Here is a 14,136-nt window from a genome sequence, read left to right as displayed (position 1 = left end):
ATTTCTGATGACTTCATAGCCCCTCATTTTTCTCTTCTAATTAAAAAAATTAATGAGGGGCCCATTTTATAGTTGATGAAAGTTAGTGCTCTAGCAGTGAAAATTGTCTTTACGATATCATCAGCATCTTCTTAAATGTCTCCAATAAGCAGCTCCTCATAGTTAGCCAATGTTGCCTTTGGAAGAGAGTACAATGAAAAGTATAACATTCTTCCTCACTTAGACTGAGATTCTATATTACTATGACACATTTTTTAATAAGTCAATTATTATGCATATTATACATTATACATATGTACACATATATAATTGTTTTCTTTTGTGTATTGATTTAGAGGATTAAAGACATGCAAACAAATACTTTGAAAATTCTAATTTCTGAAGTAATACATGTGCTTGATGAGTCCTCCTGCTCTTCAGAAATGCAGTTGAACTTGGCCTAAATCCCAAATCCATAGCCTATCATGGTCCAGAGAGGTTCCCACAATTTTTCTGGCATCCTAATTGAACTCTCACTTTTCTCTCTGCGTCCAAATGATTTAATCTTATCAAATATGAACACAAAATACCCACTTTTTTTCCTCAAACCATATATTCACCCCAACTGTTCCATGAGACTCATAATTTAGATTTGAGAGATTAAGGAAAGATCATAATACAGAACATAAAGCCTTCTGTCTTTCCCTGGTTCTGCCCCATTATTTTTCCCTTCTTGCATCCTCTTTCTTCCTGATTCAACCAAAAATTTCCCCTCCTTCTCTCATTCAGGGCAAGCCCAAGCTCCATTGGGATCCAGGCTTCCAGCATGATTGGCTTGCCAAGTAATTTCCTCCAAACAAACAATAATCTCCTTGAAGGGAGGCTGTAGTGAATATCCTTGATTCCACCCTTTGCACAAAAAAATGGTGAATCAGTTATACATCTATCAATGTGGGGTGAACATTTACCTTCTTGTTTCCTCCTCCCTGACTGCTGTCATAGGCAAAGGCAGGTATCTAAAGTCTCAGCTGTGGAATCTATTGAAGATAAACCACAGTGTGGCAGAACACTGGCAGGGCACTCAGAGACCTGGCCCCATTACGCCCTTGCCTTGCTTTTCACCTTGACCATGTAGCCTCTCAGAGTCTCAGAACCTCACCAGGTTGTTGGGAATATGAAATCATCACTTGCATGTGGAAATAATTTGAAAAGAGTACCGTGCCATACAGGTGTCTGTTGTGATTATTCCTGTGATGTTCATTTAAAGCAACAAACAGACCATGTGTAGTTGAACATAGTTGTAAGGAGAAGACTCACAGTTTGCACTTGATAAGCTTCCCAGATTTAGCAACATCTTGGCTGCATGTTTGGCCAGGAAACTCGGTAAAGATCTGTTTTCTAGGGGAGAGACTAAGGACTTCCTTCTCTCTTGTAGGCTCAAATTCGTGAGACTGTCCTTTCTGGGTGTTTTTTTTTTAACAAGTCCACCTCCAGTCCAGATGGCATAAGAAAGCACAGTGGCAGGACAAAATAACAAACAACAGCAATCATACTTTTTCAAATATTCATCCATTTGTATGCAATTCAGGAGACTGGGAAATGTTTGAGGACAGCTTCAAGGATAAACAAGATCAGCAAAATATAGGCTATCAGTGATTCAGATGCAGGGAATAGTGAAGTGACATTTATTTATGCAGGGCTGGGATAAACAGTTTTTTTTCTCAGTCACTTCCCCAATGCTCTTCAGCTTAGACCCACAGGAGGAAGGTGAGAGGATAATAACCCCTGGAGGAGCCCTCACTGAGTCTGGAAGAAGGCCAGTCTCAGGAGGAACAACCAGAATGGGCAGAATGTCACCTCTCAGCTGACACTCGGTCCAGGATGCAGTAGCTCCTTTATGCCCCCTGATCCTTATTGTGTACGTTTCGTACCCAGACCATCACCCTGGTAGCCTGAAGTATTGCCTCTCTCTTCTCAGTGTCCTGAAGTCATCAGGGACCCCCTCGTTGCTAAACACAGCAGCTTTACCTGCCTTCTCTCCCTCTCTCAAGTCTCCATCACGTGAACACCCGTGACCACCATTTGGTGAAGGTCTCTTGTGGGCTGGCTTCTGGGCCAGCCTCTCCAGATTCCCCATGGTGTCTCATAGCCCCTTCTGTCCTGGCAGCTCTTCAGAGGCCAATACTCCAGTGTAATGGTTATGCCAAGGATTTTGTAGTCGTTCTTTTTCTTCCTCTCTTAACCCTCATGTCCTTGGAGACTCAGCTAACTCATGGCCTCAGTTTCCAGTTTAGTTGCTTTCAAACAGTACAGCTTCATCCTTAATTTCTCTCCCCATTTTGGCCACCATCAACTACATCTATAACTGGGTGTCTTATCAGTAGCCATGAGTCACTCTTCAAAAATGAAAGTCATCCTCTCCTTCCTGAGCCTCCTGTCCCATGTTCTCTGGTTCAGTTAATAGCACCATTGTCCCCAGTCCAGGCCCTACTCCCAACCATTTCCCACCCACTCCCCTAACATTTACATTGCAGTTTCTTCTGTGATCTCTCTCTCCATCTCTCCCACCCTTCTCCCTTCCCCTTCCACTTTCTGTTTTTCCATTTTCCCTCATTAATCGGGTGCCAAGATGGGTCAATTTTATCAGCTCAGTTCCTTGGACTGTCTCCCATCCCTCCATTCAAACTGCTGTTAACCCAGAACAAGTTCACTAACCTTTTTTTTTTTTTCTTTTTTGATTATAAAACATTTCAAACTTAGAGAGGTAAGAAATATTTGTGGAAACACCCAGATATTTCAAGTATTAACTTTTATGTATTAAGACATATCACATTGAATATCATTCCCTCATCTTCATTATCACTGTGGCTATACATCCCCCTCTCTCCTTCTCTGAAGTTACACTACTCTGAAATTGGAAGATCTCTCTCCCAGCCAATAACATGCCACAATTTATCCATTTACCTACTGATTTGTTTCCCAGTTTTTCTTTAGTACAGTGTGTACGAAACAACACCAACTCTGGAAGAGGAATTATTGGGCTTGTGCATCCTCAGTTTTGGTGGAAATTAGTGTCAATTGCTCTCTAAGTGACATATCAAAATACATTTCCACCACCACCATGTAGAGATCCTGCTCCCACAAGGAGCATCCCTGTTCTTGCCGACACTTGATGTTCTTAGGATTTTTAATTTTTGCCAATTGAATGAATGCAAAACTATATCTGACTGTTGCTTCAAATTACATTTGTGTGGATGTTCATGAGATTAATCATCTTTTCATGTATTTATTGGCTATTTAGGTTTTCTTTTCTATATATCTCCCATACTTATCACTTGATTATTTTTATATTGTTATTTTATTGTTGATTTGCAAGATTTTTAAAACATTCTGTATATCAATCTTCTTTTGTTTATATGCAAATACATTTCCATAGTTTATCTCATTTTTTAAAAGTCATATGATATCCATTGTTACATGGAAAATACTAACTTTAGTGAGGCCAGATTCCCAAATTTTTCTTTATATTTAGAGTTTTTGAGTCTTACTCAAAAAAATATTTATCTAAGCATATATTCTTCAATTTTTAAAATAATTTTTAATTTTTTGCTCTTCTTCAACGCTGTTTTGTAATTCCACTTTTATCATTTGATATATGTATGGGTAAAGTACATCATAATATCTAGTAACATACATCTTTTAGTTGTATTTTCTTCTTTAAGATTTCTCTATTTTGGGGGGCGCCTGGGTGACTCAGTTGTTCAGCGTCTGCCTTCGGCTCAGGTCATGATCCCAGGGTCCTGGGATCGAGCCCCGCATCGGGCTCCCTGCTCAGTGGGAGGCCTGCTTCTCCCTCTCCCACTCCCCCTGCTTGTGTTCCCTCTCTAGCTGTCTTTCTCTCTCTGTCAAATAAATAAATAAAATCTTTAAAAAAAAAAAAGATTTCTCTATTTTTGGACCTTTGGTTAAACCATTTCTCAGGTTGTTTTATAATTAGCTTGTCAGTTTCCACAAACTGGTTATATTCTTATTACATTAAATTTATGAAACATTTCAGGGATATTCAGTGTCTTTGCAATGTTGAATATTCACATCCATGAAGATGGCATATTTCTCCATTTACCAGAATCTTCTTTTGCTCTCATAATGTTTTGTAGTATTTGGTGTAGTGAAGTGCAATGTTTTTGACATTATTTGTTATTTTTATTCCTATTTGATATTTTAGATAATATTGTAAATGACATTTTTGTAAATTTATTTTTAATTTGTATGTCACTGATGTATAGAAGTATAACTAATTCTTATATATTAATCTTATATCTAGTGGCCTTTGCATTCCAATTGTCTGTAGACACAAAAATGACATTTGCAAATAATGGGCTTCTCTTTTTATTCTTTTCTAATCCTTATAACATTTTTCTTGCTTCCTGTACTGACTAAATCTCCAGTATAAAATTGAAATCAACTGATAATAGCAGATAACTTTGCCTGATGCTTGATTCCAGGAAAAAAAAACTTTTAATAATTTCTATTGGTTTTCTTTGTAGTTACTTTATCAATATAGGAATTTTCCTTTTATCCTTGGTTTACCAGAAATTTATATCGTGAATAAGTTCTGACGTTCGTCAAATGCTTTTTCTTCGTCTATCAAGCTGTCATTTTTTTTTCAGTTAAGGTGATAAACTAAAGTGATCAATTATCAAATGGTAAACCACATTGTATTTCTAAAATGAGTGCCACTTGATGCTGTCATGTTATCATTGTCTATGTCTCTGTATTAAATTTATTAATATTATATTTCAGGGATGCCTGCATGGCTCATTCATTAAGCATCTGCCTTCGGCTCAGGTCATGATCCCAGAGTCCTGGGATCGAGCCCTGCATCGGGCTCCCTGCTCAGCGGGAAGCCTGCTTCTCCCTCTCCCACTCCCACTGCTTGTGTTCCCTCTCTCACTGTGTCTCTTCCTGTCAAATAAATAAATAAAATCTTTTTAAAAAATTATATTTCAAATTTTTGCCTCTAATATCATGACAGGGATCAGACTTTGCTTTTTTTTTTTTAATGTCCTTGTTAGGTTTTACCATGAAGTTTATTCTCATTTCATAAAAGGAATTGGTATGTATTTCTTTTTTCTGTATTCTGCAACAGTTAGTACATGATGATGTGATTTATTTTATTTTTTGGGGAAAGAGAGAGCACAAGCACATGCATGTGAGTGGGGAGGAGGGGCAGAGGGAGAGAGAGAATCTTAAGCAGGCTCAATACTCAGCCTAGAGCCCCATGTGGGGCTCTATCTCACAACACCCTGAGATAATAACTTGAGCCAAAATTGAGTTGGATGCTTAACTGACCGAGCCACCCAGGCACCCCTCATTTTTAAATATATGGGATAATTCACCTGTAAAGCCATCTTGTGGTGGAGTTTCTCTTATTATGTGTTTTTTAATGATTCAATACTTTTATATAAATAGAGCTACTCAAAACTTTCATTTCTTCTATTTTCCTAGAATCTTTCTTAATATTGTCTAAATTATTAAATGTAGTGTTAGAAAGTTGCTCACTTATATCTTCCAGTTGTCCTTCTATTGAGAATTGTGTCAGGATAGTGCCCAGTTTTTCATTCCTGATGTAATAATTTGTAATTTTTTTTCTTAATATTTTCAAAGAACCAACTTTAGTTTTTGTTGAATTTTTTGTTTTCTATTTTTTTATTGGGATGTAATTGACATGTGAATTTATATTAGTTTCAGATTACAACATAATGATTCAGCATGTTTATTGCAAAATCATCACTACAATAAGTCTAGTTAGTATCCATCACCTCATATAGTTAAAATTATTTTTTCTTGTGATAAGAACTTTTAATATCTACTCTCCTAGCAACTTTCAAATACACACTACAGTATTATTAGTCACCATGCTCTACATTATATCCACAGGACTTAATTATTTTATAACTGGAAGTTTGTACCTTTTGATCCTTTGTTTTCTATTGCTTTGATTTATGCTGTTATTTTTATTATTTATCTGTTTCTACTTTCTTTGGGTTTGTTTGTAGGGTTCCTTTTTCCTAGCTTCTTTTTTTTTTTTTAAAGATTTTATTTCTTTATTTGAGAGAGAGACACAGCGAGAGAGGGAACACAAGCAAGGGGAGTGGGAGAGGGAGAAGCAGGCTTCCCGCTGAGCAGGGAGCCCGATGCAGGGCTCGATCCCAGGACCCTGGGATCATGACCTGAGCCGAAGGCAGATGCTTAACAACTGAGCCACCCAGGCGCCCCTTTTTCCTGGCTTTTTAAGATAGAAACTGAGCTAACTCATTTTTAGCCCATATTCTTTCTAGAAAATGCATTTAAGACTATAAATTTCCCTCTAATCACTGATTTTCCTATATCCCATGGTTTGAAAATCATTTATTTTAAATATTTTCTAAATTCCATATTTTGGTTCTTGAGTTATTTACAAATGTATTGTTTGATTTCTAAATAGTTTGATATTTTTTAGTTGTTTTGACTTCAAATTCTAGTTTAATTCTTCTGTGGTAAAATAAAATTATACACATTATTTCAATCTTTAAAAATTTGTTAAGATTTCCTTACTGGCCCAGAATATGGTCAATTTTTGTATAAAATACATGTGTACTTGAGAAAGACTGTTTTCTGTCTTCTTGTGCAGTGTATTAATTGTGTTGTTCAGATTTTCTGCATTCTTGCTGAATTTTATTTTCTCATGTAAATTCAAATTTTAGATTCCTTTTTTGGAATAAAACAGGCTCTTCACTGTTCATAAGGTTAAATCTGAGTTGCAACATGAGTTCCTCCATGTTTTTTTAACTCCTATATTCCTCTATTCAATCTTAGCTGCCACAATCACACGGAAAATACAAAGACACTTTTTCTTGCATCTGTGGGGGAAACCAAGCAGCAAATAGTAACTGCTCCAGGTCTGTCAAATAGATACATTTGAATTTGTTGTCTGTTTGTTCTAAAAGTTATTGAAAGAGATATGATAGTGTCACATTATAAATCGTGGATTTGTAATACCTCTCCTTTTAGTTCTATAATTTTTTTTATTTTTATATTTTAAAGTTATGTTATTTGATATATACAGATTTATAACTGTGTTATCTTCACTGTGCATTGAACCCATAATTATTATGAAATAGTGCTACTTATTTCTAATTTTACCCTAATCTTCTATGAAAGGTATTAGTGTTGCTACAGGACCTATTCTTTGGTTAATATTCACATAGTTTACCTTTTTCCCTTATTTTTTCCCAACATTTCTGTTTTCTTACATTTAAGATATGTTTTTATAAGCAGCTTATATTGAATTTGGTTTTTGTAATAGGTCTGTCAATCTTAGTCTTCAAACAGATTATATAGTTTGCATACACTTAATGTGTTACAACTCTATTTGTATTTAAAATTATAACCTAATATGTGTTCCCTATTTGCACACCACTCCCATTTTACAATACTCTTTCTGTTTTATTGATTGCTTTATTTTCTCTTCTGTTTTATTGATTGACAGATATCTTTATTATTTAACTTCCCCTCTTTTAACTAGTTAGGTCTACGTTACTTTCCTATTCCTTTCATTGTTGCCTTATGACTTAAAATAGGGATATTTTACCTAATAAAATCTTCTGCAAAAAATTTAAAAAATAAAAGAGTAAAATCTTATGCAAATTAATACTTGACCACTTCCAGGAAAATACTAGAGTTTGAGACCATATCAACTCCATTTACCCTCTCATATCTTTGTATTATTGTTGTAGTGTAATTTAATTCCATACATATTCTAAACACCCAAGAAAGTGTCTTGTTTTATAAAGTCAACAATCATTTCTTTTTTACGGGGCTCTTCATTCATTGTTACATTTTTGTGTGGGGTCATTTTACTTCCAATGAAACTCTCTTACAATTTATTTTAGTATAGGTCAGCTGGTGAAAGGTGGTCTCACTTTTGTTTGTTTAAAATGGAACCATTATGGAAGGAATTTTTTTCTCTGGTTATAAAATTCTAGGATGGCAGTTTTTTTTATCTAATTACTTCAATGATGTCATTCTATTTTCAGTCGGCTTCCACAGTTTGTTGGAAAATCAGCTTTAAGTCTTATGATTGTTCTGTAAAATGTCATTTTTCTTTGGCTGTTTCAGAGTCTCTTTGTCTTTGCTTTTTAGCAGTTTTGCTAATGTTCTTAGGTGTTTATTTTTATCCTTCTTGAGGCTTGCAGAGTTTCTTGAATCTGTGAATTGATATTTTTCATCAGCACTGGAAAGTACCTGGCCATTCTATCCCCAAAAAATTCTTTTATGGGGCAGGGGGTTCCTTTTTTTTTATTTTAAGTTCAATTAATTAACAATATAGTGTATTATTAGTTTCAGAGTTAGAGTTCAGTGATTCATCAGTTGCATACAACACCCAGTGTTCATTCCATCATGTGCCCTCCTTCATGCCCACCACCCAGTTACCCCATCCCCCCCACCTCCCCTCCAGCAACCCTCAGTTTTTTTCCTATGCTTAAGAAGTCTCTTATGGTTTGTCTCCCTCTCTGGTTTCATCTTGTTTTATTCTTCCCAGGTTTTTTTGTTGTTGTTTTTTTTTATTAACCAGAATCATGCTGTATGTATTGTTCTTTGATGTGCTTGTTGGAGATGTTCTCAGCCTAGCACACTCCTTTTATCCATTCTATATTCCACCGAAATAGTTAGATGTTTTGGTTGTTTCCTTCTGCTATTATAATTATGCCCACTTTTGTGCACAATTTTAGCACAGGGGCTGGAATTTGAGGGGAAGAGTGTCAATTTGAGCCCTTGGCAATCTGGGGTGAAGGCATGTTGACTTGGCCTTGAGCAGGTGGCAGGCCGTGCATGCTGACTCGGGTAGGAGGGCGGCTGGACTGTGAATTTGGGACCCACAGGCCGATGGCATTGTGTGTGACAGGGACGTGACTGGTTTTGCTTTTAATTTTTGTTTTTCTGGGAAACTCAATCTCTCCCTCTATTCTAAATGAAAGCCTTGATGGATAGAGTATTCTTGGCTGTAGATTTTTTCCTTTTAGCAGTTGGAATTTATCATGACACTTTCTTCTGGCCTGCAGAGTTTCTGCTGAAAAACCCATTGATAGCCATATGGGGTTTCCCTAGTGTGTACCTGCTTTCCTTTCTCTTGTTGCTTTTAAAATTCTCTCTTTATCACTACTTTTGGCCATCTTATTTACTTTGTGTCTTGGCACAGACCTCTTTGGGTTGGTTGTGGTGGGGGCTCTCTATGCCTCCTGGATTTGGATTTCTCTTTCCTTCCCCAGATTCAGGAAGTTTTCAGCTATTATTTCTTCAGACAAATCTTCTGCCCCCTTTTCTCGCTCTTCTCCTTCTGGGATCCCTATCATGCGACTGTTAAGCCTGACAGTGTTGCTGAGTTCCCTGGGTCTATTTTCATTTTGTGTATTTTTTTCCCCCTCTCATCTGCTCGGCTTGATTACTTTCCATGACTCTGTCCTCCAGGTGGCTGATCCTTTCTTCTACTTCCTCTTGCTTGCTATTTATTCCAGATGGTCTATTTTTATTTCCATTTAGTGAGTCCAATAGCTCTAATTGGTCCTTTTTTACATCTTCTATCTCTTGGTGGAGGGTCTCATGGAGGTCCTGCACTCCTTCCTCAATTCTAGCGAGTATCTTTATGAGCGTTACTTTAAATTCGCTATCAGACATATTACTTATCTCCGTTTCGTTTAGGTCTCCTGCTCTGATTTTGTCCTGTTCTTTGATTTGGGACATATTCCTCTGTCTCCTCATTCTGTGTCTTGTGTTGTCTGTTTCTCTGTGTTAGGAAAGTCAGCTCCGTCTCCTGCACTTGAAAGTAGTGGCTTTATGAAGAAGAGGTCCTGCAGTGTAATGTCTGTTCCCCAGAACCTGGTGCTTCAGGGGGTGTCTCCTATGCGTGTTGCTCCAGGGGTGTCCTACCGTTGTGGCTAGGATGTGTTTGCCTTCAGTCCTGTTGTCTGCGATGGCTCCCTGCCTGTTGTGGACAGAGTCTGGTGCCCATGGTGTTAGTGGGCTGGTCTGGGGCTGCCTTGGGCTTGGGTTGAGTCAGACCAGGAGTTTGCAGCACCAAACTGCAGACACTGTCCCTGTGTTGTCCCCTGAGAAGCTTTTGTTGGTGGGTGGGGCCTGCAGTCAGACCCACTGCTGGGGTCACCGTCAGACTGGTGTGTGCTTATCTTCCCCTCTCCCTGGGGCAGGACTCACTTTGGACTGGTGCTGACCCTTGTCTGGGCCGCGCACACGCTGCCAGGCTTGTGGCATCGCTTTGACGGGATCTTGCCAAGAGCGATCGGAATGGGTGGATCTGCTTCGCGGTGGCCTCCTGTCTATGCCGGGCTGCGGAGAGTCTGTTCTGCCAGTTTTCAGGCTGCTTTCTGGGTTACTTACGCTGACATGGGTGCTCTCTAGGCGGCCACGCGGCAAGAGGTGACTATCCCCCCAAAATTCTTCAGCCATATTCTCTCTTCTCTCTTTTGGAGCTTCAATTAGATGATTTGAAGGATTTTTACTATGCTTTGCATAAGCCTTCTGTTATTTTCTCTATTTTTCTTTATTTTTTTTCTGTGCCTCACTTTGTATATGTTCTCCTGACCTGTCTTCCAGATGACTAAACTTATCCTTCATTATGTCTTTGGTGCAGTGGATTTTTTTAGTCTTTGCCTGATTTCAGTTGCATTGATTGTTCTCTAATCATTGAGTTTAGAGTTCTTTTTATATACTAGATAAAAGGTCTTAATCAAAAATGTATTTTGAAAATATTTTTCTTTCTTTCTGTCTTATCTTTTCATTCTCTAACAGTAAATTTCAAAGAATAGAAATTTAAATTTGATGGAAAGCAATTTACCATTTTTTCTTTTATGCATTCTGTTTTGATATCAGACCTAAGAAATCAGCATCACACCCAAGATTGCAAAGATTTATTCCTATCTTCACTTGTATTTTTATTTTTTTATTGAAGATTTTATTTATGTAGTTAAGAGAGCTCGCCTAAGTGGGGAGAGGAGCAGAAGGACAGAGACAAGCCAACTCCGCCCTGAGTGCAGAGCCCAACACAGGGCTCAATTTCACGACACTGAGATCATGACCTGAGCCGAAATTAAAAGTCAAACGCTTAACCAACTGAGCCACCTAGGCAACCCTCTCACATAAGTTCTATAATTGTACATTTTACATTTAGGTTTATGATCTATTTTTTAAAGTTCATTTTTGTTTATGGTGCAGGATATGAACCAAGGTTTACTCTTTTTCCATATGAGTATCCAATTGTTTCAGCACCATTTATTGCAATAAATATCCTTTCTCCATTAAAGTGCCATTTTCTCTTTGTTGAAAATCAGTGGGCCATATATGTGCCATTATATTCTGTTCTACGGATTTTTATGTCTATTCTTTTATCAGTACATTACTGACTTGATTTCTGTACCTGTAGAGTAAGTCTTGGAACCAGGTATTTGGAGATGTTCAAGTATCTTTTTGTTGTCAATTTCTAATTTAATTTGCTAGGGTTAAAGAAAATACTTTGCATGATTTCTGCCCTTTTAAATTTCCTGTGTTTTCTTTCATGGTCTAGAATATCTTGATTAAAGTTCTGTGAGCACTTGAGAAGAATTTTATTCTGTTGTTATTGAGTGGAGTGTATTATAAATGTCAATTAGATCAAATTGGTTCATAGTATTGTTTACATTTTCTGTATCTTTGCTGCTCTCCAACTTGTTTTATTACTGAGAGAAAAGCATAATGTGACCCCTTACAACTGTGGCTTTGTCTATTTTGCTCATCACTTTTATAACTATTTGCCTTACGTATTCTTAAGCACTGTTGTTAGATATTTACATATTTTGGATCATTATATTATTGTAAATTATTAGTAAATAATAATCTTTTTCCCCCAAAATATTCCTTGTTATAGATATATTTTTTGGTCTGGATGAAACATTTTAATTTTCTGTCAAATACAGTAACTGATTTCCCATCTACAATTACTTAAGATAAAAAAAAGAATTTCAACTGAAGAAACAGCCTTGGCTTTACTGAAGAGGAACCGGTGTGGTGATAACAGGCCTTCTCCAAGAAGGCTCTGCAGCACCTCACACACTGCTGGTAGACAGTCTCAAAATTGGACTCATTCCCATAATAGGGGTCTTCAACAATAAGTTGATTCTGTGGATCGTAGCAAGTAGTTCAATTTTAGCTTGCAGTTTTTAATTTACTTTTTCTATTCAAGCCTCTCCGATTGCTTTCATCCATACATAGTATATAATCAAAAGTGACAAAGTCTTCCTTGGTAACCTGCAGGGTGATGTGATTCATGGAAATACCATGCGTTTTCATGCAATTCTGCCCTCGATAATCAGGAGGGTTTCCTGTTTATAAAGTCAACTCTCTGATATCAGTATAGTTATTTTAGTTTTATTTTGGTTATTGTTTGAATGGTTCTTTGTATATCATCCTTTCTCTTTTTACCTATATATGTCTTTATGTTTATAATGGGTTTCTTGTAGGTAGTATGCAGTTGGTTCTTTTATTTTTAATCCAGTCAGACAGTCTCTTTTAATGTATGTACTTAAACTATTTAATATTTAATGTAATTATCAATATTGTTATTAAAAGTAGACTATATTTCTAGTTATTTTTTATTTCATCTGTTCTTTTATTCTGTCTTCCTTTTTCTGCTGCCTATTGGATTGAGTACTTTATGATTCCACATTTGCCTTCACTATTAGCTTATCATTTATAAATCTCTAAAATGCCATTTTTCATTTCCTTAGAGTTTATATATACAACTTTAATCACAGCCTCCATACAAATAATATACATTTTCACATATAGTGTGATGAATTTACAACAGTGTGCTCCCAATTATTTACTTGAATCTTTTATAAAATGTTTACCATATAGTTTTTAATGTTAGCTGTACACAATACACACAACACAAACACACATCACTACTATTTTTGTTGTAGAGAGACAATTTTCTATTAGAGCAATTTAAATAAGAAAATAATAAGTTTTATATATACATTCATTCATGTCATTTCCAGCACTCTTCATATCCCTGTGTAGACCCTAGTTTCTGTCTTATGTATTTATTCTGCCTGAAGGGGTTCCTTGAACATTTCTTACAGCACATGTATTTTGGTTACAAATTCACTCAAGTTTTGTCTAAAGATTTCTTTATTTCTTTTTTATTACTGAAAAATATTTTCCTTGGATACAGAAATTGAGGTTGACAGGGTTTTTTTTAATTTCAATACTTCTAAAGATCTCAATGAACTGTCTTTTACTTTCATTGTTTCTAATAATAAATCTAATGTAATTCTTAACTTTATTTCTCTGGATGTAATGTGTCCTTTTTTCCAGATACTGTCAAGACTTTGTCTTTGTTTTTTAGCAGTTTGAATGATTGTCTGGGTGCATTTCTTTGATATTTATCCTCTGAGTTTCCTGGAGCTATGTTTTGGTATCTTTCATTAGTCCTGGGAAATTCCCAATCATTATTTCTTTAAATGCTTTTTTCTGCCCATTCTCCTCCCAATGTTCCAACTATACATATGTTAGACTGTTTGATATGTCTCACAGCTTTTGGGTGTTCTTTCTTTTTCTACTCTTTTTGCTTTGTTTTGTGTTTGGGTAATTTCTATTGACCTATCTTTGATTCACAAATTCCTTCCTCAACAGTGTGAAATTCTTTCCTTTGGATGATTCCATCAAAGTCATCTTTTTATTTCTGTTACTGTATTTTTTATTTCTACATTTCCATTTATTTTTTTCTTACACTTTTCACTCCTCTCCTGAATACTCCCATCCATTCACATATGTTGTCTACCTTTTCCACCTTAATCATAATAATACATTAACTATTGTATTTTAAAATCCCCATGTGATAGTGCCAGTATTTGGATCATATTGGAGTCTATTGCATTGATTTTCATAACAGTGTATTATTTTTTCTTGCCTCTTTATGTTTCTCATACTTCTTGTCTGAAGGTTAGGTATATTGTACAATAGTGTCTGACATAAATAGCACTTATACCTGGAAATGGAAATTGTTTTTGCTGTGGTTACCCTTTTGTGCACCCCAGAATTCAAATTTCTTTGGTGGCAATT

The sequence above is a fragment of the Leptonychotes weddellii genome, chromosome 5 (assembly GCF_054177405.1).
Source record: "Leptonychotes weddellii isolate Sample4059 chromosome 5, ASM5417740v2, whole genome shotgun sequence".
NCBI lineage: Eukaryota > Metazoa > Chordata > Mammalia > Carnivora > Phocidae > Leptonychotes > Leptonychotes weddellii.
The sequence above is the reverse complement of the archived record's forward strand: the minus strand, read 5'-3'. Positions refer to the sequence as shown.